We start from the raw sequence: 26468 nt of genomic DNA, 5'->3' as shown, positions 1-26468 counted from the left end.
TTGTTTTATTTTACGCGGATGAGTTTCGGTTTTACGCGGATGCAGCACAAGGCAAATAGATCAAGTTTTCCTTCTTTCGAAATCCAAACTCCTAAAGATTGCAGATTAGTCGTAATAAACTGCATTTTGGCGTGCTAATAATCGGGCTTGGCCCCCTGGAGACATTTTAAGCGATTGGTGCCAGAGCTCTTTCCATAAGTAAAGTTATTAAACTCACACACTTCTGAACTCACTGGAAGAAGAACTTTTAGGCTGTCTCTTTTTTTGCTGTCAACGGCAAAGAGGAGGACAGCCTGACAAAGGAGGCCAAAACCAATGACGTCGTCAGCCAAAAACGTTCACATTGAAAATTTTGAGCCATTCCTAGACAATAGAAATGATTTTTTCTGATTTGTTAGTGAAGAAAGATTCTATCATGGAAATGATGCAAGTGATCATGGATGCGTAAATGCTCTGCAAAGAATTACAAAGAAAAATTTTTAATGACTGCCAAAAGACTATCATATCCAGCTCCTCTTTAAATACAGGACACAACATTAATTTATGTTTTCTTTTTGCATATTGTGCATAAAAATCGATATAAGTACACATTAAACTTATTACACAGTTAGTCACCACTAGAATGAAGTATTTTGTTGTCTAAGGAACCAAAACCCATTTTAACACTAGTATTAGGTCTTAATTTACGCGGCATTTCCGTAGAACGTAACCCCTGCGTAAAACGAGGGTCTACTACTCATTTGACGTTCATTCGTCTCCGCAGCCATGGCAGTACAATCCATCTGAGGAAAAATGAGCGACTCCGATTACAACTCATTTACCTCAGAACTGGTTCGATTCTGACTCCAACACCGTACCTACCCTGGTACAGTGTTGCCAGATGGTCAAATCCAGATTTCCCCAATTCCCTTCCAACTTTTCCCCAAGAAACGATGTTTTCTATCAAAATTCCCCAAATTCAAAAATTATTTTTCCACTAATATTTTCATAAAATAAGTCGACTTCCTCTGATATTTTTGTCTCTTGAAAAAACATTTTTTTTCCCCAAATAGCCAAATTTTCTTTTAAAATTCCCCAACTTTTTTCTTCTTCCCATTTTCGCTTTTTTTTTTTGTCTTCTTTATCTTTTATCTTTTTTATCTTTTTACTAATAATGAAGCTGAAAGTCTCTCTGTCCGGATCTCTCTCTGTCAGGATCTCTGAGACGCGCATAGCACCTAGACCGTTCGACCGATTTTCATGAAATTCGGCAAAGAATTAGTTTGTAGCACGGGGGGTGCCTCTTTAAGCGATTTTTCAAAAATTCGATTTTGTTCTTTTTCTATTCCAATTTTAAGAAAATTTTCCCGAGCAAAATTATCATAAAATGGACGACTAAATTACCAAGTTATCATAATGTGGAACCGTAACGCGGGCAAGCCAATTGGCGAGAAATTCATCATGCATTATTTGTAAATACAGTCGAGTCCCGACTTACGCGAGGGATGCGTTCCAAGACACCTCGCGTAAGTCGGAATTTCGCGTTGTGGAACAAGGTATGTTTACTAATTTTTTATAAGCATACCCTATTGAATCAGACGTTTGTAAACACCACTCATATTGTTTCAAACCATTTATTAACTATATATTGCAGTATCTTTTACAAAGAACCGACTTTTTCTGTATTTTAGAAAAAGTGTTATTATTTGACATAAAATTCAGTAATTTAGGACAAAATCAATGATTAATGGGGGAGAGAAACTTAAAATAAAGTAGTATGGTACTTACAGTATGTACACTACAGCATTATTATAACACTTAACAGTATAGATATAGTAAATATATTTATAATTTAAAAAATGAAAAAGGTTTATGCAGAGCGATCAGAATGTATTTTATCAATGTTCATATGTAAAATGAGAAAAAGGAAAAAAAAAAGTTAAGAATCGGAGCGGTTATTTGTATAAACTAAAGCAAAATGTTGTTTAGACTAATACAGTGGATGAACTTCCGCTTTCAGTGATGCTAAAGGGATGAAAGTCCATTCACAAAACCAATATTTAGTGTCAACGAAGCCCATTCAACTCTCCGCCGCTCTTTTCCGAAACATTTCATGTTGCAGGCGAGCAATTTGCGTCAGCAATAAAAAAATTCATTACTCATGAAAAACTCGCGTTATAGCCATTTCGCGTAAGTCGGATCGCGTTGTAGCGGGATCCGACTGTATACAGGTGAACCAGAATACCTCTTAATTTTCTACTACGGGCAAAGCCGTGCGGGTGCCACTAGTCATAAATACAAGCGCCTGACCGAGAGATAAGAAATGACCAAATACAGTAAAACCTGTAAAGTTGACCACCCTTGTAAGTTGACCACCTCTTTATGTTGACCGCTTTTGTCAGGAACGGAATTAGTCCTATCTCATATAATGAAGGAAAACCTTTGTAACTTGACCACTAATGTACGCTAAATTTGGTTTGGAGTATTGTAAAAAACCCTTTGTAAGTTGACCACTTGGTTTATTTTTTTAAACTTTCTTCAGCAAATTATTTTATTTTATTATTCATTTATTATTATTATTATTATTATTATTATTATTTGTTTCTTTTTTTGATAGCTTTCCAAAAATGTTTTTAATGCTTTGATGACAGACTAGCATTTTACTAACTAAACAGCAGCATAAAGCTCATGCTGCTCTTTATTCTTCAAAGTAGTTTTTCATTTGTTGTTCCATTTGAGATAGCTTTTTGTATTCTGTTCAATGAAAATAGGTGTCAGTAGAAAATTTTATAGTCTTTTCTTTCAGTTGCAATATGCTGTGGCAACACAGGAATTGAGCTAAAAAGAGCAGGCCCGGATCCATACATTTTTAGCCCTCCTGCAACAAAATATGTAGGGCCCCTCCCTAGTGGCCAGCAGTGTCTATTTGTAAAGTGAATAAGTCTTAGTGCTAGTTTTTTCTATTTTTTTTTCAATTTCTAGGGCCGTTAGCCCCTTTAAGGATGCGGGGCCCTCGCACTGCGAGTACGCAGATCTGGGCCTGCTAATGAGTAAAGTAACATGTTTCTGGTGCAAGGGATTAAGAGATATGACATTTTAATTTTGCCTTTATGAACTGGGAGAGTCGCGCTTATTGCTCTTAGTGCTATAAGTTGTACAAAAAAGGCTTGAAAAAGAAAGTTAGTTGAACTTGAGATTAATAAAAAGTATGAAATATTATATTAAAATTAATTTAAAATGGAGAAAGTCAGAGAAAATTAACCGGCACGTATGGAATTTCTAAAACAACAGTGTCTAATATAGTTAAAAACAAGGGAAAAATAATAAAATTATTTGAATAGTATTTTCAATTATTGTTTCACTTTCAATAATGTTAAACAATGAAAGTGTGTTGAACAGAAAGAATAAGGGTGAATTACCCAAAAAATGAATACATGGTGCTAGAAATGACAAAAATAAAAAAAATCATTACCGCCCTTTATAAGTTGACCACCTGTCTAAGTTGACCACCAAAGTACTGCACCGCGAGTGGTCAACTTACACAGGTTTCACTGTTTCTTTATCACACTTATTTTTGCCTGTTTCACGTATCAATTAGTTTCACACGCAGAACTATTAATGAGAATTCTGTAGCATAATATTCCACATAATACGAAATGCGAATTCCATAAAGTTGAGCAAAGCTAAACCAACGCTGTTTGATACAAACAATGTAACTACTAGATGTCAAGACGCGAATTTAAATACGAAAAAAAAAAAAATCCGAGGGTTTTTTTTCCACAAGTTTTTCCCAAGAAAAAATTTTTTCCCCAAAAAATTCCCCTCAAAACCCATTTCACCAAAATTTCCCCAGAAAGCACCAGATTTCCCCAAAATGGGGAAATTTCCCCCAATCTGGCAACCCCCAATCACTACATCCGGTTTAACCGGATGTAGTGATTGGGGGATGGGGGGGGGTGGAAGAAGAATTCATGAGCGACAAAGCGCCCGCTGGGAAACGTACATGAAACTGAAGATTATTTAACGTGTAGTGTAAGGTTATACACACAATTTTGATGTACAGTCGGATCTCGCTACAACGCGATCCGACTTACGCGAAATGGCTATAACGCGAGTTTTTTCTAAGTAATGATTTTTTTTTATTACTGGCGCAAATTGATCGCCTGCAACATGAAATTTTTTGGGAAGGAGCGACGGCGGTGGAGCATTAGAACGGGCATCGTTGACACTAAATATTGGTTTTGTGAATGGACTTTCATCCATTTTGCATCACTGAAAGCGGAAGATCACACACTGTATTAGTCTAAACCTAAGCAACGGTTTGCTTTAGTTTATACAAATAACCGCTCCGATTCTTAATATTTTTTTTTTTGTTTTGTTTTCATTCTACATATGAGCGTTGATAAAATAGAATGGCTCCCAAACGCGCTTTTTCATCTACAGTTGACGAAAGTGGAAAGAAAATGAGAAAATTTCTGAACATTAAAGAAAAGGTCAAGATTTTCGATAGACTTGAACAATTAAAAAGTGGATCGAAGGTAGCACGGCAATTAGGTATATGAGGGAATCTTCGACACGTGAGTTTAAAATTCAAGAAAAGGAAATCCGTAAAAGTTCAGAACTTAGCTTTAATACTGAAGCTCGCAGAGTAGTGTCGGAGCAAAATACAAACATCATGAAAACAGAAGCTGCTCTTTCATTGTGGCTTAAAGAGACCAGAATGAGGGGTGGTTCCCACACTGCATAAACCATCATCTTCATCATTTAAAAAAAATATTTTACGATAGCTACTGTTCAGTGTTATATAATGCAGTAATGTACTTAATGTAAGTACCGTACTGTTTTAATTCATGTCTCTCACTGATCATTGATTTTGTGCTTCATAACAGCAATTTATGGAAACGCTTTTTCTAAAATGCGGTAAAAAGTCGGTTTTTTATAAAAGAAACTGTAATATATAGTTAAGAAATTGTTTAAAACAGTTTGAAGGGTGTTAATACATGTCTGAAATAGTTAGGTATGCTTATAAAATATTTCGAAACGTACGTTGCTCCACAACGCGAAATTTCGACTTGCGGGAGGGGTCTTGGAACGCATCCCTCGCGTAAGTCGGGATCCGACTGTAGAACGTTTTTTGTCGTCAATTGTGAGTGCTGTATCTCAAGAAATAACGAACGGAATCAAACAAAAATTTTTCGACAGGTAGCCCTTAGTGGGTATAAGAGCTGATTTTATTTTGGTGTCAACAGCTGAAAAGGAGGTGGCGCAATCGAACGTTCTCTTTTTCCATTGTGAGTACCCTATCTCAAGAAGTAATGCTACGTTCTGGATGGAATTTGGAATAAATGTGAATCCATATGTAAACAGGCTTTGGTTCAATTTTGACGCCAATCGCTCCAAGAGGTGTTGATTTTTTTTTCTTTTGCGAATAAAAATAGCTTTATTAATGCAACAATAAGAAAGATAAATCGTAATAGATTGTCGTCTGTGTATTTCTCGTGATTTTAATTGCATGGAAATGATCAGAAATATTCATAGACTAATAATAAGAGTAGACCGAGCTATGGCAACCCTTTTGCTGCTCATAAACCAAACCATGTGACTGGTGGATATCCTAGCAACAGCGGGCGTTGATTGTAGCAGACGATCAACGCGAGCGAGAAATAAAATAAATAGAATTGATGGAACACGGAAGAATGATCATTTATGGAGTCCGATTTGTAAATTTGTTATTCTAAGTTGTAAATATTTTGTTAATATAGTGAGTTTTTCGTTTAGATAGTATTGTGCATTTTCTTTAGTCAATTTCAATAACTCTCTAAGCAATAAAAGATGCAAGCGACCAAGAAGAATCAGCAAACGGTAAGATTTTTACCTACAGTTTCAATTTAAGATACCGATTAGTACATTTTTGCGTTAACGCAAAACGTTTACGCCATTTCGTTCACGCCAACGCTGACAGCTCCAAATGAAATAAAAGTTACCGAAAACTGATCAAAAACTATTACCAATGTCAAAATAATGCATAACTAAAAGAAAAACAGTTCAATCTCTGCACCTGGAAGTTTTTTTTAATGAAAACACATTGTCTTAAAATACATGTCGAGTGCCAAACTATAGATAATGCTGCCATCTAGCAACCATGCTGCCAAAGTCTTCGCCAAGCCCTTCCACTAGTCACATGATACATCTATGAACCAATTTTCTTCATAAGCAAGAATGAGAAAGCTCGGTCTACTCTTATTATTAGTCTATGGAAATATTATCTCAATGATTTAAAATTTTTAAATGTTGCCATCTTATGTTTGTTAACAAATAAAATATTTGTAATTAAGTCAAGCAAGCATAGACTAATAATAAGAGTAGACCGAGCTATGGCAACCCTTTTGCTGCTCATAAACCAAACCATGTGACTGGTGGATATCCTAGCAACAGCAGGCGTTAATCGTAGCAGACGATCAACGCCAGCGCGAAATAAAATAAATAGAATTGATGGAACGCGGAAGAATGATCTTTTATGGAGTCCGATTTGTAAATTTGTTATTCTAAGTTGTAAATATTTTGTTAATATAGTGAGTTTTTCGTTTAGATAGTATTGTGCATTTTCTTTAGTCAATTTCAATAACTCTCTAAGCAATAAAAGATGCAAGCGACCAAGAAGAATCAGCAAACGGTAAGATTTTTACCTACAGTTTCAATTTAAGATGCCGATTACCATTTCGTTCACGCCAACGCTGACAGCTCCAAATGAAATAAAAGTTACCGAAAACTGATCAAAAACTATTACTAATGTCAAAATAATGCATAACTAAAAGAAAAACAGTTCAATCCCTGCACCTGGAAGTTTTTTTTAATGAAAACACATTGTCTTAAAATACATGTCGAGTGCCAAACTATAGATAATGCTGCCATCTAGCAACCATGCTGCCAAAGTCTTCGCCAAGCCCTTCCACTAGTCACATGATACATCTATGAACCAATTTTCTTTATCAGCAAGAATGAGAAAGCTCGGTCTACTCTTATTACACTGGGGAACAATTTGTAAAACAATTTCTGTTGAGTTAGGTTTTTGAGCTGTTTTATAGTTAATTACGCATGCTGGTTTCAAAACTACTATAGTGAGTTTTATTCTACCACGTCAAGTTTTTTCTCTACACCTTATGAGAATGTGACTACTCCCTGCGGAATCGAGCATGAATCATTGGCTGGCTGGCACTAACCTTCTCCGATTGGCGCCGGGTAAATGACGCATGGGAGCACAGCGACAGGTCTATACTGGTCTGGGGTTGTTCAATTACGCCTGAGATACTGTAGTGAGAGGTTGTATGTTACTCTGAAATAGTGAATCACACTCCAACGTGGAGTTTGAGTTCTTGTTTATATACTGTTCTTGTTCTTGTTTTTGAGCGTTTAGTTTTCATTTATACATCAACTGAAACTTTTCCTTATGGCTAGTTCACGTCGTAAGTGCTTAAACAGCCCCGATTCGTTTTGTAATATATGTGGCAGTTTTACCATTCCCAGTCAAAGGACAAACATCAGTACATTTGTCAGGCAAGTCTATTATGCCTATTTTAAAGTGAAAATTGGAGATCAAGACAAATCATGGGCTCCACACAAAGTGTGTAAGCAGTGTGTTGAGAGTTTACGGATGTGGACAAAAGGAACACGTGGTAAATTTCCATTTGGTATCCCTATGATTTGGCGAGAGCCCAGAGATCATTCAAGTGATTGTTACTTTTGTATAGTGAAAACGTCAGGATATAATAAGAAAAACAAATGTAAAATAGAGCATCCTAGTTTACCATCAGCTATACGCCCAGTGCCTCATTCAGCTGAAATCCCAGTGCCAGTTTTCAATGAATTACCCTGTTTGGAAATACAGGAATACGAGTCTGATGAAGATCGAAGTGACCCCAACGATAAAGATTTTGAAATTGAATGTGATTCCGTTCGTAAGGGATTTGAGCAACATGAGTTGAATGATTTGGTACGAGATTTGGGATTATCCAAAAAAGCTTCAGAGCTCTTAGCATCAAGACTGCATGAGAAAAACTTGCTTGAAAAGGGAGCTAAGGTATCATATTTTCGATCAAGAGAAAGCGCGTTTCTGCAGTACTTTCGAAGTGATGATGGATTTGTGTATTGCGATAACGTACATGGTTTAATGGAAGAGTTGGGAATTTCAGCCTATAACGCAACTGAATGGCGACTGTTTATCGATAGCTCAAAGTGGAGCTTGAAGTGTGTTCTTCTTCACAATGGAAATTTATTTGGTTCAGTCCCGATAGGCCATTCAGTTCATTTGAGGGAAGAATACGAAGACATAAAGAGAGTCATTGATTTGTTGCAATATCAAATGCACCAATGGATCATTTGCGTTGACCTTAAAATGGTCTGCTTTCTTCTTGGCCAGCAACGCGGATATACTAAGTATCCCTGCTTTTTGTGTATGTGAGACAGCAGAGCTCGTGAGAAACATTGGATGCAGACGAACTGGCCGCCAAGATCTGACCTGAAACCTGGTGATCCAAACATTCTACATCATCCACTTGTCGACAGAAAGAAAATTATATTTCCACCTCTGCATATAAAATTGGATCTCATGAAGCAATTCGTAAAAGCTTTACCAATTGAAGGAAACTGTTTCAAATATCTCATTTCAGCATTTCCTAGCCTGTCATTTGAAAAGATAAAGGCCGGTGTTTTTGATGGTCCACAGATTCGGCAGCTTGTGAAAGATGAAACGTTCATAGGAACAATGTCAGAAATTCAAAAGAATGCTTGGTTGGCATTCAAAAACATTGTTAAAGACTTTCTTGGAAATACACGAGCCCAGAATTACGCCAAAATTGTCCAGCAACTCTTGGAGAGCTTCAAAATGCTTGGTTGCCACATGAGCATCAAATTGCATTTTTTACATAGCCATCTTGCTAACTTCCCGAAAAATCTTGGCGCAGTCAGTGATGAACAGGGCGAGCGATTCCACCAAGATTTGAAGGTCATGGAGACACGATATCACGGTAGATGGGATGTATATATGATGGCTGACTATTGTTGGAGCATCAAGCGAGAATGTCCACAGATTAAACACTCCAGAAAAAGCTATAAGCGAAAATTTTTACCTTAATATGTATAAATACACAATTTTACTTGCGGTAACTATTATAGCCTTGTATGAATAAAATTGTTGATTGTAAACAGTGCATTTGACAAGTTTTTACTTTTATTTTCCTTTATATGCACAATTTGTATGACTTTTGAAGTTATCCTGTAGGTTGAAAACATGACGTGATAGACAAAAACTGCGAATATTTTTGGACCCAGAGGCCAAAAGTTTGTTGAAATCAAGTCACAGATTTAAGACAACGAAATTGCTGTTCCCCAGTGTTATTAGTCTATGCAAGCAAGGCTTTTAAAATAACTTTCAATTTTCGCTCTTTGCTTTGCTTTTGCAATAATTCAGACATTGGGATGGTCGTCAAGTTTTTGCATGTGTAATTTTGTTTTTGTTGGGAATATTGCTTCCTCGTCAAGCATGGGGAGCGATCAGAAAAAAAGAAGAAAAATATAGAAGAAAGTTTCGTGATGGCCACAACATACTAGTTTTGTTTCTAATTAATCTTATCTTTATGTGTCTTTCCGACACGCAGAAAAAGAAGATGTGTGGATATAGCATACATTTTTTAATGCTTAACATTCTGTATATTCCAAGAAACACAGAGCTATTAAGATACCCTAATTTTATTCATAAAGAAATCTAATGTTCCAATTTTTCCAATTATTCCCGAAAAAAACCGGTAAAAAAACGTTTTTTTTTTCCACCACTTCAAAATTTCCGGAAATTTTACATCTCTAAACATTATAAACACTCGAAAAACCCGCTTCGCCCTACCAGGGAGCCAAAGCACTGGGTCCAAAGTCGTTCGGGTAAAACGGGTAAGCTTAATTAATTGTGATTTGGTACATTTGTCAGTCAAACGTGAAATAATAAACCAATTCACTAGCTAACTGCCATTAAAAAATAGAAATAAATAAAGTTATATTTATAGAATGGGGTTGTTTCCTTCGGTCAAAAGTAGTACTTTTAGTCACTGAAATTGATAGAATATGCAGAAAAAATAACACAGAACCCAAAAAATTCTTTCATTTTCAGAACAGTTATTTTTTAATTAATTTTTTTAAATGTCCGATTTTTCAAACAAGACGTGGGCTAGATGACGTCACAAATGATGATTTTTGCACATTTTTGTACCGCGTTTCAACGTTATGACAATCAAGAAACGAATTAAAATGGTGCTCTACGCTTGCTATCAACCATATCGTTGCCAATACACGTAAGTAAAGATGCGAATTAAATATTTTGCTCTGTGAATGGCAACACAGAATGGCATTTCATCATTTGTGATGTCATCGGCACGAAATATAAACAATGAAAGTTCACAGATTTAAGTAACTTTTTAAAAATATTAAACTTTAACAAATTATTTAAAAAATAGTTAGATCCTATGTTTTTAAGCATGTTCTTTCAGAAAAAATACTTTTAAAATATTGGAAACGACTCCATTTAAATTAAAAATCTAAGTCAGCACATTTGTTTATAAAACATGAAGAAATATTTGATCAAATTATATAGATCAAATCAATAGACTAGCTAATTGCCATCATAAAAAATAACTTTTTAAAGTTGCACCTATCCTATTTAAGTAGAAAATCTAAGTCAGTACATTTGCCAACAAAAGATATAGAAAGCGGGTATACCCGCTTTGCCCGAAAGCACGTTTTTTATTTCAATAATTATAACCTTAAATTAATAATTAAAAAAAAAACCGGAATGACCATCGTAGTTTATCGGCGGATGGCGTCAGAATGACGTCATATTATTGGCAATAAAAAAATAAGGTGATCTTCGACTAATTGCAAATTAAATACCTTCAGTTTTTTTTTTTTTTGAAATGTTTCATTTTTTGTATTTTAAGTCTGGTTACGTCATGCCGCTTCACCGCTGTTTCGCTGGGACAGATTGAAACTCGGGGGTATTCAGGTAAACACGACATACGTATGCATCGCCACAAGCACACCATGCAGCGGCATACAATTGCCTACCCGCTTTGGGGGACATCCCCACTTTGGGCCACTCTCTCCTATCTATGTGATTTTTTATGAACGTACCAACTATTTTAAACCCTTGAAAACAGCCCTCAAACTGTTTTAACCCACTTCTTAACGTTATTTTTCAGAATTTCAACATACAGAACTGAAATTTTACTGTATTTTTAAAAAAGCAGTGTTATTGAATAAAAATACTGTTAAGATGCACAAAATAAATGGGAGAGAATGGCGTAAAATGAAGCAGTATGGTACGTATAGTATGAAGCAATAATAAAATGCAGCACTGCAATACTACGGTACAGTAGATAGAGTAATTATATTCGACGCACTATTTAGTTGTTGAAGCATTTCGAAAATCTTTACATTTCTTACCGCCTAATTCACCGTTAACCTAACCATACGCCTTTAACCACGAGGTTCGTTAACTCGGCGTTGAGATTTTAACCACGAGGTGAAATATTCGGTATTCACCGGTCACGCACCGGCGAAAAAGGCCCCGGAGTTTCCCAACTTCGTGGTTTCTCAACTTTGCCAGCACACTACGCATCCTATTGGTCAATAATGATCACATGATTTTCTACGTTTTTTGTTTACATTTTGAACGACCGTTCGCTGTTGCTGTTTCATTCCGCGCTGCGTTGCAAAGTAAAGCGAGACGAAGATAGCATTTGCTCTCTTTGATTTGAAAAAAATAATTGAACACAGTTCATTACCAAACAAAACAAATAATATGATTTACCGCCTAATTCACCGTTAACCTAACCATACGCCTTTAACCACGAGGTTCGTTAACTCGGCGTTGAGATTTTAACCACGAGGTGAAATATTCGGTATTCACCGGTCACGCACCGGCGAAAAAGGCCCCGGAGTTTCCCAACTTCGTGGTTTCTCAACTTTGCCAGCACACTACGCATCCTATTGGTCAATAATGATCACATGATTTTCTACGTTTTTTGTTTACATTTTGAACGACCGTTCGCTGTTGCTGTTTCATTCCGGGCCGAGACTTGGCTGCCGGCTGGCTGGCAGCCTAGTCTCCACAGCTAGGATGCCGGCTGGTTCACGTGACCTGTTTGACGGGTTTTTCACGTCACTGTACGGCAGCGGAAACCGAACAGATGTTTGTTTACAGATTGGAAGTCGTATTGTAGCTACGTATCAATTCGTATATATAATTCAATGTTACTTATTTAATAAAAATATCGACGAGTTCATGATAGTTTGAACCGATACAGGTTTGTACTCTGTGATTACCTACTGCTACCATTAAATTTGTTCTTTTGTTTGTGAACGAACGAGTCTATAAACTTGAAACTTCTCATGAAGCCTATTTTTTTTCAATTCCTTTTATTAGTGCTGGCATGACACTAAAATGAGGCTTTCCGTTTGTTTGCTTGAATTGCTCACAGCTGGCTTCGTAATTGTCCTGATTATCCTGATAAAAAATATTTTGTCATGAGTATTAACTTTTTGTCCTGATGATCCCAACAGGTTTTCAGTTTGTTCCTTGGGAAAAGTACCTAATTTCTTCAAGGTCCTTAATCTGAACTTCAAAAGGTTAAAATTAGCAGTTCCCTAGTTAACCAGCAGTAATTAGTAGACTCCGGCAGTAATTGGTAATCCACTGCTTTGCTGATTTACCTACCCGCCATTGGAAACTGATTAATCAGTACAAACATTTTCATGTTAAAAGCAGTGGTGTTCTCCATATACGCTATATACTCTCAAACATTTTTTAGACATATAGCGTTTACCCTCAAGCTTCAAAAATTTTCATACTGTGGTATATTATGTATATGATCGCATACACATTGTGCGTAATGGATTACTGGGAGTATATATACCCCTAAAGAAAAAACATGACTGGTTAAAGGTATTATCGCATAGAGTATGTATCAATGCTTATTGAATTTTAGCCGATTAATCGATCGATTCTGTTTTATATTGTTTTGCTAAACACTAGAAATTATGCTGAATGAATTATTTACACCTAACCAATAGTTTTGAACTCCAGTTGGTATATTGCATCTAGCTGTTCTCTCACCATTTGATTCATAACTTTACAAGTATGGTAATGTTATTAACAATATATTGATACTCAGGGGCTGATACAGAAAACTATTTTGGGGGGGAGGGTTAGCTGAAGAATGACGACCCCCGTGAACGAACTTACGGTTTTAGGTACGAAAAATTTCAAAAACTGCTTGCGGGTAAATAAAAAGCATCAAATCAGCCTGGAATAAGACACCTAACTGGGGATAAACATTGCAAATCGATTTTATGAGGAATGAGATGAAGTAGTTCAAATGTTTACTTTTAAAAATAATAAATGAAATGTTAAGATACTGTAATCATCTACATTTTACACATAAAGTTCTCGATTGTTTAGGGGGGGTATGACCCTCCAGCCTCCATGACTCTCCCCTTGTATCTGCCACTGTTGATACTTTGTTTGAGAAAAAAATAGAAGGGGACAGAGGAATCACTGAGTAAAACTCGAAATGGAACCGATATTTTAAAGCTAACAAGGGCCTGAATTTGAAAAAAAATGGACTTTTAGAAACTTGTAACAGTGTCTAGTTGTGAGCCCTACAATTTGCATTGGTCTTTTTATGACAAATTTCCAGTGCAAAAAATAATAATAATAATGAATGAAAAACATGTGTACTAAACTTGTTTGCAATATCTGATGATATACATTTCATTTTGCTACTGAGTGCAATAGTATATATGTGCACTACTTTTTAAAAAATGTTAAGTGTTCTGATATTTTTGTAATTTTGTGTCCTGATTTTTTTTTTTCTTTTTTTTTTAAGCCACTACAAAGTCTTTAGAGATATTTCAAGATTTCTCTCCTCAGTCATGGATTAAAGAACAGAAATTCACTACATAATTGCCACAATAGTCGGAGCTTTCCCGAGTCTTGCTGTGCTATACTCTCCTGTTTGAACAGATATTTGACCATAAGTAAGCCTTACACTACCTATTTAGTGCCGATTTTTATGATATGGTTCTATGGAACAAATCTGATATACCCCCCTCTTGGCGACTTTTTCCTGTTGGCGCCAAAAAAGCGTCGCCAAGAAAACTATGTATGACGTCATATGTCATACATCGTTCTTAGCGATGCTTTTTTAGCGCCAACAGGAAAAATTCAAATTATGTCATTAATTATTTAATGAAATTAATGCATTAATTTTTTCCGTTGTTTCTCCGGGATACGAGCCCTCGGTCTCATAGTACTTTCGTAATGAGACCTCGGCTCGCCGGCCCTGCCTCGGTCTCATTACGAAAGTACTATGAGACCTCGGGCTCGCCAGGACCTCGCTGCCGCTCGGTCCGTTATCCCTCCGACTTTTAATATACATCACAGTCGGATATAAGTCACAGATCTCCTCCGTTCAGTATACAATAAAGTCACAGATTTTATGTGAAATTAACACCATTTTTTTGCTACAAAAATGCCAACCAGACCAAAATACAAACTACCAGAAACACACTAAAAACACAATAATTCAAAATATGTTCACTTACCTTTTTTACTTTTCTTTTACTTTCTCACGTGAGGCAGTGCACATATGTTCCGCTCTTAGGGAAATTATCCCATTTTTTATTATCATTACTTTACAAAAATATTTAAATTATGTTTGTTTTGACAAAAAAAATTCCAAAAAAAACAACCTTATTTTACTTGTATTTTGTACTCCACCCAATTAATTTCGCGAATTATTTCCAAAAACTTTACAAACATATCCTCATTTTTGTATTCACCGGACGACTCCGGTACGTCCAAACGTTGGACGACCTGACGAAAAAGAAAAAGAAGATTCATTCAAAAATTTCAATTGATACATTTGGACAACATCACAAACCGAACTCATAATTAAAATAGAAAATTCAACTAAATTAACATTAAAAAACAACAAGAAAAAGAATACTCTAAAATAAAGTTTGAATTGAAACTTTATTTTAGAGTATTCAACTTAAAATCTCCCTAAGAGCGGAACATATGAGCACCTACCTCCTACCACACAGACACGTGAAAAAAGACAGACTTCGAGAAACTACTTTCCAGCGTTCAAGTTGCAAAACCAGGGTTGCCAAGTTATCGCCTTATTGGCGATTTTCGTATCGAGCGAAAAATTAAAATCTCGCCAAGAGGGGGGCATATCAGAGGAGAGCCGGTTCTATAATAACCAAGGACGGATGCAAGGGAGGAACAATCGGCTCCTCCTTGAGCCGAGATGCAGGAACTGTCCCTCAACCTATTTTTGTTTCTCAAGTTCCAAAAATGTAGTTTTAGATGATCTATAATGTTGTGAAAAAGTGGGCTCTCTATGGGAATTTTTTCAGAATTGTTGTCTTGAAAATGCAATCGTAGCATGTTGCTTAACACTTTAGTAATATTAATCGGAACACAGGTAGTTTTTCAAAGTTCCAAAAACTCTATTGTAGATGACATTATGTGGGGTTCGGGAGATCCCCCCTAGAAAGTATAAATTGAAATTCAAAAAAGCAATTTTAGGACACCTTTGATGACGTTTAGTTAAAGGAAAGGGTTCAGGACGTCTCAATCCACTCCCAACAAATAGAAATAAAGCAAAAGAAACTTAATTTGTGACAATCATCGGTGATGTTAAAGGGCGGAGGTTTTGGAATTTATTGAAAGGTAATCATCTGGATCCATCCATGGCAATAACCTACAGTTACCATTGACTGATAACCCATGATCTTACTATCATGTTTACTGACTTAATCTTAATTTTTTTATGATACTAACCATTTGACAAACTATTTCAGTTAGCACATCTGGAAAATGTATGTGTATAAAGAAGTGGTCATTTGTTGGTGCTAGGGGGTGGTGTTATTCAGAGGGGTTATAAAAAACCAGGCTTATTTTAAAAGAGGGTCACAAAAAAACCCTCATAAAGAAGGAGCATGAGAAGTTATCCAATTCATTGCAGAAAAGGAATTAAAGCAATTATACATGTTATGCTGAATGTTTTTCGAATGAATTAGCAATAATTTTAGCATAAAGCCAAGATCTCTTCCAGCCTTCAAGTTTTTTAAGTGGCCTTGCCAGTCAATTACAATTTCTGCTGAAAATTTTTTAATCCTCATTGTATGCATTCAAAATCTTGCAGGTGACTGAACCAGCAATACCGGATTAGTAGCTGATAGGCTGCTTGCGGCCCATTAAGCTCTTTTGTTAAGCTAACCATAAAGACTAGTGATGGGCATAATCAAGATCTCGGGAATCAAGTACTTCTGATAATCGTGACTTTTTGAAATCGGGAACTCGAGTGATTGACTGCTGGGGTATTTTGCATTCATATCTCACAATGTTTCAAATTGAGATCTTGAAATGTTTCAACTGCGTTTTTGAGTAATTAAAACTCAAGTTTTTCGAAATTGAGTTGACTTCTATAGGAGTGCCCACTAAAAAGAGGGGAGGGGGGGTCTATAGCACAAACAGCACCACTGAAATTTAAAGGGGCTTTTTATTGAGAGGGTTGTTTTGTCTTATTTTTTGGTGCGAGATCAGACTCTTTCTAAATGAATAATCTGTAACATTTGAGAGGGTGTGCACCTTTGTACCTTGGGGGAGAGAGATGAATTGAATTCTTAAATTGTTTCTGCAGTAGGGAGGGATGCCATCAACCTGTCATATAGGGACTGTGGTGGCGTGATTGGTGAAGCTTCTGACTTGTGACCAGAGCCCCCCCCCCCCTCCTCATTCTTGAAACCAAAACTGGAAATCCACTGAGCGGTAAAGTCTGGAAACTTGCTACTTTGACGTTTACTTTAGATGCGGAATTTAGTAATTATTCAGTTACAAGTTTTGCAAATTCAGCCTGCTCGTGTATATTAGTAATTTCGGTTTAAACACTGGCATTTTTAGTACCAAAGCTGACAACCATGGCTTAATTGTTTTCTTAACAGATCTTTATGATATAAAAGGGATAAGAGATTTAATCTCAATGGGTCCTTGCTCCAAATTAGTAAGCATTTCAGAAGTAAGGAATTAAGAAGTATTAGTTCTACAATTACATTCGTTTAAATTATTTCGATGAATATCAATGTGTGGTTATTATTTCTAATACTCACTATGCTAAATTTGTATGCTGTATCAAAGGTCAAATATGTATTTCGTTGAGTTATTTATAGTGCAAGGATAAAGGTTATGAAGATTTCAAGACTAGAATTATTTAGTAAGCATTAGAAAAATAAATTTTTGAAGTGTAATCAATGCTGTAGTTGAGAGAAACATGTTTGAGGGGGGACCACCTTTTTATATGCACTAATTTAAAGCCAAAGAAAAAAAATTTCTCTGAAATATTACCACACAGTAGCTTGTACAATTTATTTGTATATTTATGATGCAATGGGACTTGATGGCTTTTTGAAATAACTTTTATGTCAGTTTCAGTTTTTTTTTGGGAGGGGGGAGGTGTATTGATGTAAGCAATTAAGGTTAGTAAAACCAAACCCCCCCCCCCTCCGAATCCTTCAATTCATTTTAATTTTTTACTGGAATTGTTTGCTATATATGTTGTTATGCCCTTTTCTTTCATTTCCATTTTTTACTCAGTAAAATTTTAATACTGGTCGAAGTTTTGGATTTTATTAGTCACTGTGGTTCTAATTGGAGCTCATTCAGTTGCAAATGATTGACAAAGTACTATACCCATTGTAGAGACTGCAAGTTTTTTTTTTCCTTGACTTGTCTCATTGCAAGAAGAAGTTGTTCTAAGCCATTTCATGAAAGTAAAAAGAATCATGTAACGTTACCACAACATAAAAATAAAGCTTATTTTCATCTAGTATTTATGCTGTGCATATATTGTGTTGTTAGCACTATAACTAAACAAACTAGTCAAATCTTATTCAGAAATAAAACACTCCTGATTGTAGTGTCTGGTTCTTACTATATCACATGCGATACATCCCCTCTAAGCCCACCCTCAAATAGAAAAAAAAACATTACTCTTTTCTACTTTGTACTAATCAAAACAATTATTCAAGTTCATTGTACAAAATATTAAGCTTTCATTCTTTGCTTGGGTCTGAAAGGGATAATTTGTAAACAATGTTACCAGGAGACACTTTAAAATAAATTCTGTCAGTGTAAGTGTATGCCGGATTTATTTCCTTACTAACATATTTATATCTATAATTGTATTTAAATTAAATATTCACTCTTTACTTTAATTGTAGAAAAATAAAACTGCTTCTTGTAATTTCCTGCAACAGTCAGATATCTCTACTAGAGGAATCTACTGCTGTGAATACTTGCAAAGAGGTCTCACACTCAAGAAAGGTGTAAGTGTAGTTTTTATTGCCTTAACATTGAAAACAGCTTCTTTTTTTCTAATTCAATTCTGGTCCAATTGACCTTTTTGCTAAGTGTTGACTTTTGAGCTGAAAGTTAAAATCTACTACTTACTTTAATAACATTGTCACAGGGTTGGCGAGGTTTTTGACACTATGGTAAATACAATGGTTTTTACCTTTCTGTCCAAAACTGCATTTTTAGTGAAACTGTATTTTGTGAGAAAGTATCAAAAACAGAGCAAAATTATGTTTTAAATTGAATATTTATTCAATGTCGACTGGACATTCAAGTATAAATAATATATATATAACTTATTTGTACAGCTTAATCTATTCTAGGAACATAGAAGTTTAATTCTTTATTAAGAATTTTAATTTGTTCGTCCGCATGGTTTTTTTTTTCATAATAGTTCGACATTTATGCATGCATGCAAATGTAAGTGTTCAAAATATAGTGCAATAACTGACTTAAATACAATAAATGACGATTTTTTTGAAATTGCAAAATGTATTAAAAATATGAATTTCAAAAAGAAATTTTCACAAGTTAAAAAATATAAGTGCATATTAGGGTGGCCCTTATTTTTCAACTTTGTGAAAATGTAGCTCCCACCCCCCTATTTTGTTTCAATGGACAAAAAAATAATGTGTGCAAATTATTAGCTCAGTCAGAAAAGTTTAAAGGGTGCTTCAAATAGCATGAAATTGTCGAAATTTCACCGAAAAAACATTTCATTCATATGTTTTCAAGTTTAAAAGCAAATTTCTAGCAGATCTGGATTTTTTATGGCCTTATTTCTTGTCACAAGTGTTATTTTATTCAAATTGCTTTTTCTTGAGATTTTGTTCAGCTTTCCCGCTTTTCATCTGATTCTTTTCTGATTCGAAACTTTTTCCCCAAGACAACGCTTGTGACTCATGACGTTTTTGCAATCATTTCTACAACAATCTAACCAAAAGCTTCTCTGTGAATATTTAGTCAAGTTATTTTTGTAAGAACACATAAATTTGTGAGTGTATTTAAAATTAAGTAGAAATTTAATTTAGTTTCAGTTTTATTAACTTCGTTAGCATGCAGTGTTTTCTATAACATGGCATTTACTTTTGTTGAGTGAATGTAAGAAAACACTTATGATTAATGTATAATTGATATTACAAAATAAATCTATATATATTTTTTTTCATGTGGTTAGATAAACTAAATTTGTAACTCTATTTTTATGAAATGTGTATCCTTTATTTAGTTTCTAACTAAGTATAACATTATCTTTTAACTTTAATTTTCACTTCGTGCGGTAACTCTATTTTTACAAAATGTGCATTGTTGACTTATTTTCTAACCAAGTACAGCATTGTCTTTTATCACTAATTTTCACGCTGCTGGTAACTTTGGCCTGATTATTGTGACGATCAAACTAGGCTTGTGACATAGCATCAACATGTACAGGGTTCATACTCGATTTCAAAAATAAAATGAAAGCATCTTGCAGGAGTAAAATGAGATTTTGAAGGAGTACTATAGTGCAGTGCATAAATATCACTTTTTTTCAACATATTTGACCCCCTTCCCTCTTTGTCAAAGTGTCACACTACACCTTACTCCTGGCCTAGTCACATGTCATATTTTTTGTAAACATATTGTGTTAATAACTGTCGTGTCACTTTTTCTCACCCTCTCTCTCCCCTTGTCACAATTTCATGAACCTGTCTCCCCTTCAATGACATCACTTGTGAAGGATCCCATTTATCATGTCAAAACTGCTATTTACTAAGCAATTTTTTTTTTTTTAACACAATCACTAAAAAAACTTCATGTATTTTTAAACATTTATACAGTAATTAGACAAACTGACTTTTACTGCTGAGAGTGTGGTAGGGGGAAAAGCAATAATCATCTATATATATAATTCTCTTACGTGCCGGCAAATGAAGGGGTGAATTTCTAAACCTCTGTTGGCAACACTTCGCCGATAAATCATGTAAACAAACTTCTACGTTGTTTTGAAATCTTGAATCACAGAATACTCAACGAACTTTTTTTTTTTTTGAGATGAGTTTGAGTCGGGCTGTGGCCCATTTCAACCTTAATCAGCAAAGAAAAGCTCAAAGAAGGCAGGAAACCGTTCTTGAATCCAATTTAAGACGAGCCATTTCCAGAGTTGTATTCTCTGATTCGCTGCCGATAATTTTTAGCGGCTGGGGAATTTTCAGTCAGCAGTTCCTTCAACAGATCAGGTGCGTCACACAATGCCGGTAACCGCACCTTTCCGTCATGGCAACATTTAGTATATTTATTTGCAGTATTACGCTCTTTCTGCCAATAAAGAGCACCACAAAATTCGCATTCTTCACACATTGCTCCACAATCATGTTCATCGGCAATGTTGTTTTGAACGCGTAGGCGCTTTGAGCGTCGTCTATTCTCTGCTTCAGTACGACAGTTCAGTTCAAAATGAATAACCGAGAAAGAATTTACTTTATTCCTTTTATTCTCAGCTGAAAGGTTTCTCCAAATTTGTTTAGGGTTATAGTAGTTTTAGTATTGTGCAAGCAAAGTAGCCTTGGCGAGTTTTCGCGTTTTTAGTTAAACCATTTTTTGTTCGTGACGTGGCAAGGATTCAGAATAACAACAAGAAGGACAAACGTTTGAGAAAATATGTTTGGTGCTCTCTGAGCCTGTTTTTAGTCATGGCCAGCTCTATGTGGCATTATCAAGAACAAGATCTTTTGAAGCAGTGTCAGTTGTGGCTCCCAAACGGGACATTTTTAATTGTGTATATGAGGAAGTTTTCTCAGATTAGAATATATAAGAGTGTAAATATGTAAATATATAAGAGTGTAAATAATGTAAATACATCCCTCGGGGGAGCCTGTAACCCCTAGAGGGCGCGTCCCCAGGTGGCGGATAGGGGAATGCCTTCATTGGTTTTCCAATGGGTGGTAGAAGGGAAATAAAATACCTTCCGCGGACCAACAGGTAGAAGTGCAATCTCTCCAAAGCAATGACAGACACTTTTGTATCTATAATGGTAAAGTTGTGCACATTGCCAAGGCAGTCATCTTACATACAGCAAAGTTAAACTGTCGAAAATCTGGCTAAAGCAGACAAATTAACATTATGAACGTAATTTTCATATTGGTTAAATGGATGGTGACCTAAATGCAATTACCAACTTTAATTTTTACGGAAAATTTTAGCTAGGCTAATGTATTGGCATACAGCGAGCGAGCGAAGCGAGCATGGATCGCGAAGCGATCCACAGGGAACTGCGTAAGCAGTTCCGGGGGTTGGCGAGCGATAGCGAGCAGGGGGCGATAGCCCCCTAGTAAAACTTTAAAATATAAGCGTATGAGAACTATAGTTTCATATAAGTCATCTTAGTCATCTAATGTAATATTTTCATTTTCAAATTTTATGACTTCTATAAGCAATTTTTAAATCACATCTTTATGAAAAATAAATAAATATGCGAAAATACTACATTAAAATTTCAAAATAAAAAGCTGTAATTTAATAGTAAAATACACTAAAACATTGATTTACTTTGTAAATCTTACTTGATCAACCTACTAAATTTGAAAAAAAAAAGTGTGAGCTGTTGACATTTGTTTCCTTTCAGTCTTCCTCAAACTGTTCGATTTCAGGAATAATTATATGTCTTTCTTAGTTTCAATGCCCTTTTTATGCTCAATGATGTCTTTTTACAGGCAAATGTTTTTCTCCTACAAATAATTATTTCTTCCAGATAATATTACTTTTCAAATGACAACCCAAGAATTTCTCTTAACCTTCAAATTTTATGAACTCTGTTAATCAATCTGTAAATTACATCTATATAAAAATTAAATAGCAAAATATACAAAACTGCTACGTTACATTTATTTATTAAAAAAAAGAAAGTGTTTAATTTAACAATAAAATATGCCAAATCTCAACGTGTTCATTTTTCTTTCCCAGCTGCGATCAACTCAGTTGAGACAGAACCCCCCCCCCCCTCTTTGCCCTTGTGGCGAAGCTAATAGTTCTTGATCAAAGTATTTTTAAAGACTGTCATAGAGGATGGTTATGTAGGAGTGATGAAGGAGTTTGAAGGGCCCTTCAAAACAATTTCCTAAATGAAGAAGTTTTGAAGGAGCGTACGAACCCTGGTCTACCGGTAGCTGTTCACGCAAGTTAAGAAGAGATTTTTATGTAGATCTTCTTGATTACCTCTCAAATTAAATTATTGTAGTAAAAATGCCATCAAATAGGCAAATTTTAAGCATTTTTTATTTTTTACAATGACAAAAAAGCAAGAAGTACAGCATTATTGCTTCAAGAATTTCTGTTTCCTGGCAAAAACTCACCAATTCCTACTAGAAGGATGGACACTGAATTGATAAGTTAGCCTAACTCTATAATGCATGAAATAATTACAGATTTTTTTTTTTTTTTTTCAATAATTTTAGGTTAAAAAAAGGAGGAGAAAAGATCTTTTTGAGGGGAGAGATTTGAAAATACGGATTATTTCTCTGACAGTGCATGTACATATGCTTTGAAAGACATCAAAAATGAAAATAATAGGAAATTCTGAATTCTTCAGTGCAAAAAAGGATGCCCGGGCTCCAAAAGGGAGTTGTTCAAACGAAAAGAACTTATGAAGAAATGGAATAACAATGTCTCATCAAAAGCTTATGATTTAGCTTCTAGTTTCAAACATCTCAAGCAACGATGGTTTTGACGACAGCGACAGAGAACCAGGACAAAATTTGACAAATAAGATATATATCTGGTAACTATGGAAGTACTTGATGATATATTCTCAACCATGCTCGAATTTCTTGAACAACAACTTTCTATTCAGAAACAACAGCGTGATGATCATCAAGATTTTTTAGAATTAGCTATAACAATCTTACCGGGATTTTAAGGAATAGGATATCATTTTGTAAGCCAGGAACTATAAAGTCATGCTAGGTGGATCTCAAAGGCTCTTTACGTATTCAAGATTTAACTACTTTAGGGTCAATTTCAGCTATCTAAAAGGGAGAGGAACGCTTTAAGAACATCATGTATTTTTCTTGGGCTCGAGTCTACATTCGAACCTGCTTTCTCTCCCCAAAAGCTGTAAAAGCTCCCTATCCAGATTTTCTATTCATGCATCACATGATCAATTATCAGGATATTGATCCAGAAATCAGAAAGTTACTCTCAAAAAAATTTTAAGCCATGGCTTAAATTTGGTTCACGAAACTATGACTCTTTCCTTATTAGATGATATTATTCCAACTAGGGTTAAGAGAATTATGACTCAAATTATGCTAGAAGCTGATAAATATTTTGAAATACCTGTTACAAAATATTTCTTTACCCGACAATCAGCTCTGATTTCTTTAACAAAGGCTTCAACTTGGAAGGATGAATTTAGATATTATATTATTAATGGAAAAACTTGACAAAACAATTTTTGTGAATGATGCTGCAGAAAGAGGTGTAAAATTGATTCAGAAACACAATAATATTTTCAGAGAAGATGAAAGGGAGGAAAAAAAATTGCTTCACACATCATTGCTGAAGACCATAAAAATTGCACTTCTGATACTAAATCCTGACTTAAGAAAGAATAATGTTCAACATTGGTTTATTCTACTATGTTTTGATTCTATAAAAATTATTAGTCCTAGTAAAATGTATTTATTCTCTAGAAATTGTTGTGATGTTAAAGAAAAATGCAGTTTAATTTTTTTTTACTATATTTCTAGGACTTTGTGTGTGTGTGTGTGTGTGTGACTGAACTTCAAGGCATTTGAGGTACCCTTAGAAATTGTCCAATTGAAGGGAAATTTTGCACAGGCTGTTCTTTTGTCCATTGGAACAAAATAAGAGGGTGGGTATCAATGCAATTTTAACTTCTGAAAAATGTCCTATAGCTAAGGGCCACTCGAGTGCATATATTTAATAATCAATGTCTTGTTCGTTAATGTATGAGTGAAAAAAGAATTTTCATTAAAACTTCATATAAAACTTAAGTGCAAAAACTATTTTAAAAAATCAGATTTTTCTTTGCACACTTTACTTTACACATTTAGTAACATTCTTTTGAGTTTTAATGGAACTGAAATTAGTTATCTTGGTACTGTTGTGAATTTTCGTTCATAACTCTACTGACTGTTACATAAGAAAGTTTTTATGTAAAGCGTTATTTGCAAATTTTTTGTAAGTGAACATTTTGAGGAAAAATATTATCAAATACTCATTAATTAAAACTAATTAATATTTATATTTATGCATCACGAATATTGCAGTAAATACAAATTGAATAGATTACACTTTAGTTTTAGCATACTTTTGGGCAGACGCTTTCAGACAGTTTTAAACAGTTTTGGACAGTAAAAACCACTTGTCCTGTCCTAAACCAGTTTTGGACAGTCCAAAACCCAACCCTGATTGCAACACATACATACAGTCGGATCCCGCAACAACGCCATCCGACTTTCGCGAAATGACTATAAGGCGAGTTTTTTCCAAAGTAATGAATTTTTTTATTGCTGACGCAAATTGCTTGCCTGCAACATTAAATTTTTTAGAAAGGAGCTGCGTAGGCTTCGTTGACGCTAAATATTGGTTTTGTGAATGGACTTTCATCCCTTTAACATCACTGAAATTAGAAGTTCACACACTGTATTAGTCTAAACCTAAGCAATGCTTTGTTTTAGTTTATACAAATAACCTGGGCCGGATTTAGACTTAGCGGGGTCCTAAGCTGTTTCAGGTATGGGGCCACCTGATGTAGTTTGGACAATGTTTCTCTCAGTGGTGTAAGATGCAATTTTTTAATTTTTTTCTCCTTTATTATGTTTGTCTCTTTCATCTGCTACATACAGCAATACTTTTGCTTTTTTGATTGCTTTTTCCCTGGTGTCCTTTTGGGATTGGCCTTAAGAGGGGGAATGATTTCAAGAGCTGGAGACCCAGGACTCCTCTTTAAGTTGAGTATAGAATATCCCCAATTGTAGGGGGTGCGGGTGTTTCTCCCCTGGAGGAAAGTTTGAAAAATAGATATTAAGTTCTGCATTTTGAAGCCTTATAAGATGTAGTTGGAACTACAAAAATACCAGGACTGAAATAGGCAAACAAAACTTTTTTAAAGTTATATACTTTAATTAAGATAATACGCAAATTAAGATAATGTACAGTAGAAATTGTTTTTGATTTGACGAATCAATGACAGAAGTTGACAGAGAAAAAGAGTGTCGGAAGAGACAATACATTGGCTTTCGATACAGTTAGTTTTTAATTATCATTCCAACCCACCAACAAATACAACGAGTTAAATATAAAATGATCAATTGTAAAAAATGCTTTAAAACATATGGTGTACAGATTTAGAAAATAGGTAACAAGACAGTAACATACTGCCTATTTGAACAATTCCTAATGTATGCACTTGTTAAGAAATAAAATTGGAGCCCAACTTTGCTTCGGATTTTCAAAGACTTACTAATTATTTTCAAGAACTCTAAAACAATTAAAATTCTTTAGCTCACTTCATTTGTACTTTTCTGTCTGATATTTTAGCACTTGATCCTAAATTTTTAAACTCCTGTTCTAACTTTGTAAGAAACAGCTATTTTAAATGTAAAAGAAAAAAAAACTATAGATTTCTCATTACAACAACTTCTCTTCAGTTGCAAGTGGGACAGAAAACAAAGAGGAATAGAAGTAGAGTGTAATTTTATTTTTGGGCTGAACAGATTGACAATATGCAGAAGTAAGATAAAAGCAAGCAACACCAAAAGAATTTCCAAAATTCTGCATTCGGAGTTATATAAATAGCAAGATATGAAACATGTGAGTCACAAAAATATTTAATATGTTTCAGAAACATAAGAACCATGGTTTTTACATTTTTTGTGCAGGATAAAGCAAGGAGCTGAATTTGACATATATTGGCATTCCTTCTCCATACACCCTCCCATTTGTTATTTGTAGCTACACTTTTCCAACTTTTCAAAGTTTTCAAGTACTAGAAAATAAAATTTATTTTTCAAGTACTTTATTT

This window comes from Uloborus diversus, unplaced genomic scaffold, assembly GCF_026930045.1.
Source record: "Uloborus diversus isolate 005 unplaced genomic scaffold, Udiv.v.3.1 scaffold_1308, whole genome shotgun sequence".
Taxonomy (NCBI): domain Eukaryota; kingdom Metazoa; phylum Arthropoda; class Arachnida; order Araneae; family Uloboridae; genus Uloborus; species Uloborus diversus.
The sequence above is the reverse complement of the archived record's forward strand: the minus strand, read 5'-3'. Positions refer to the sequence as shown.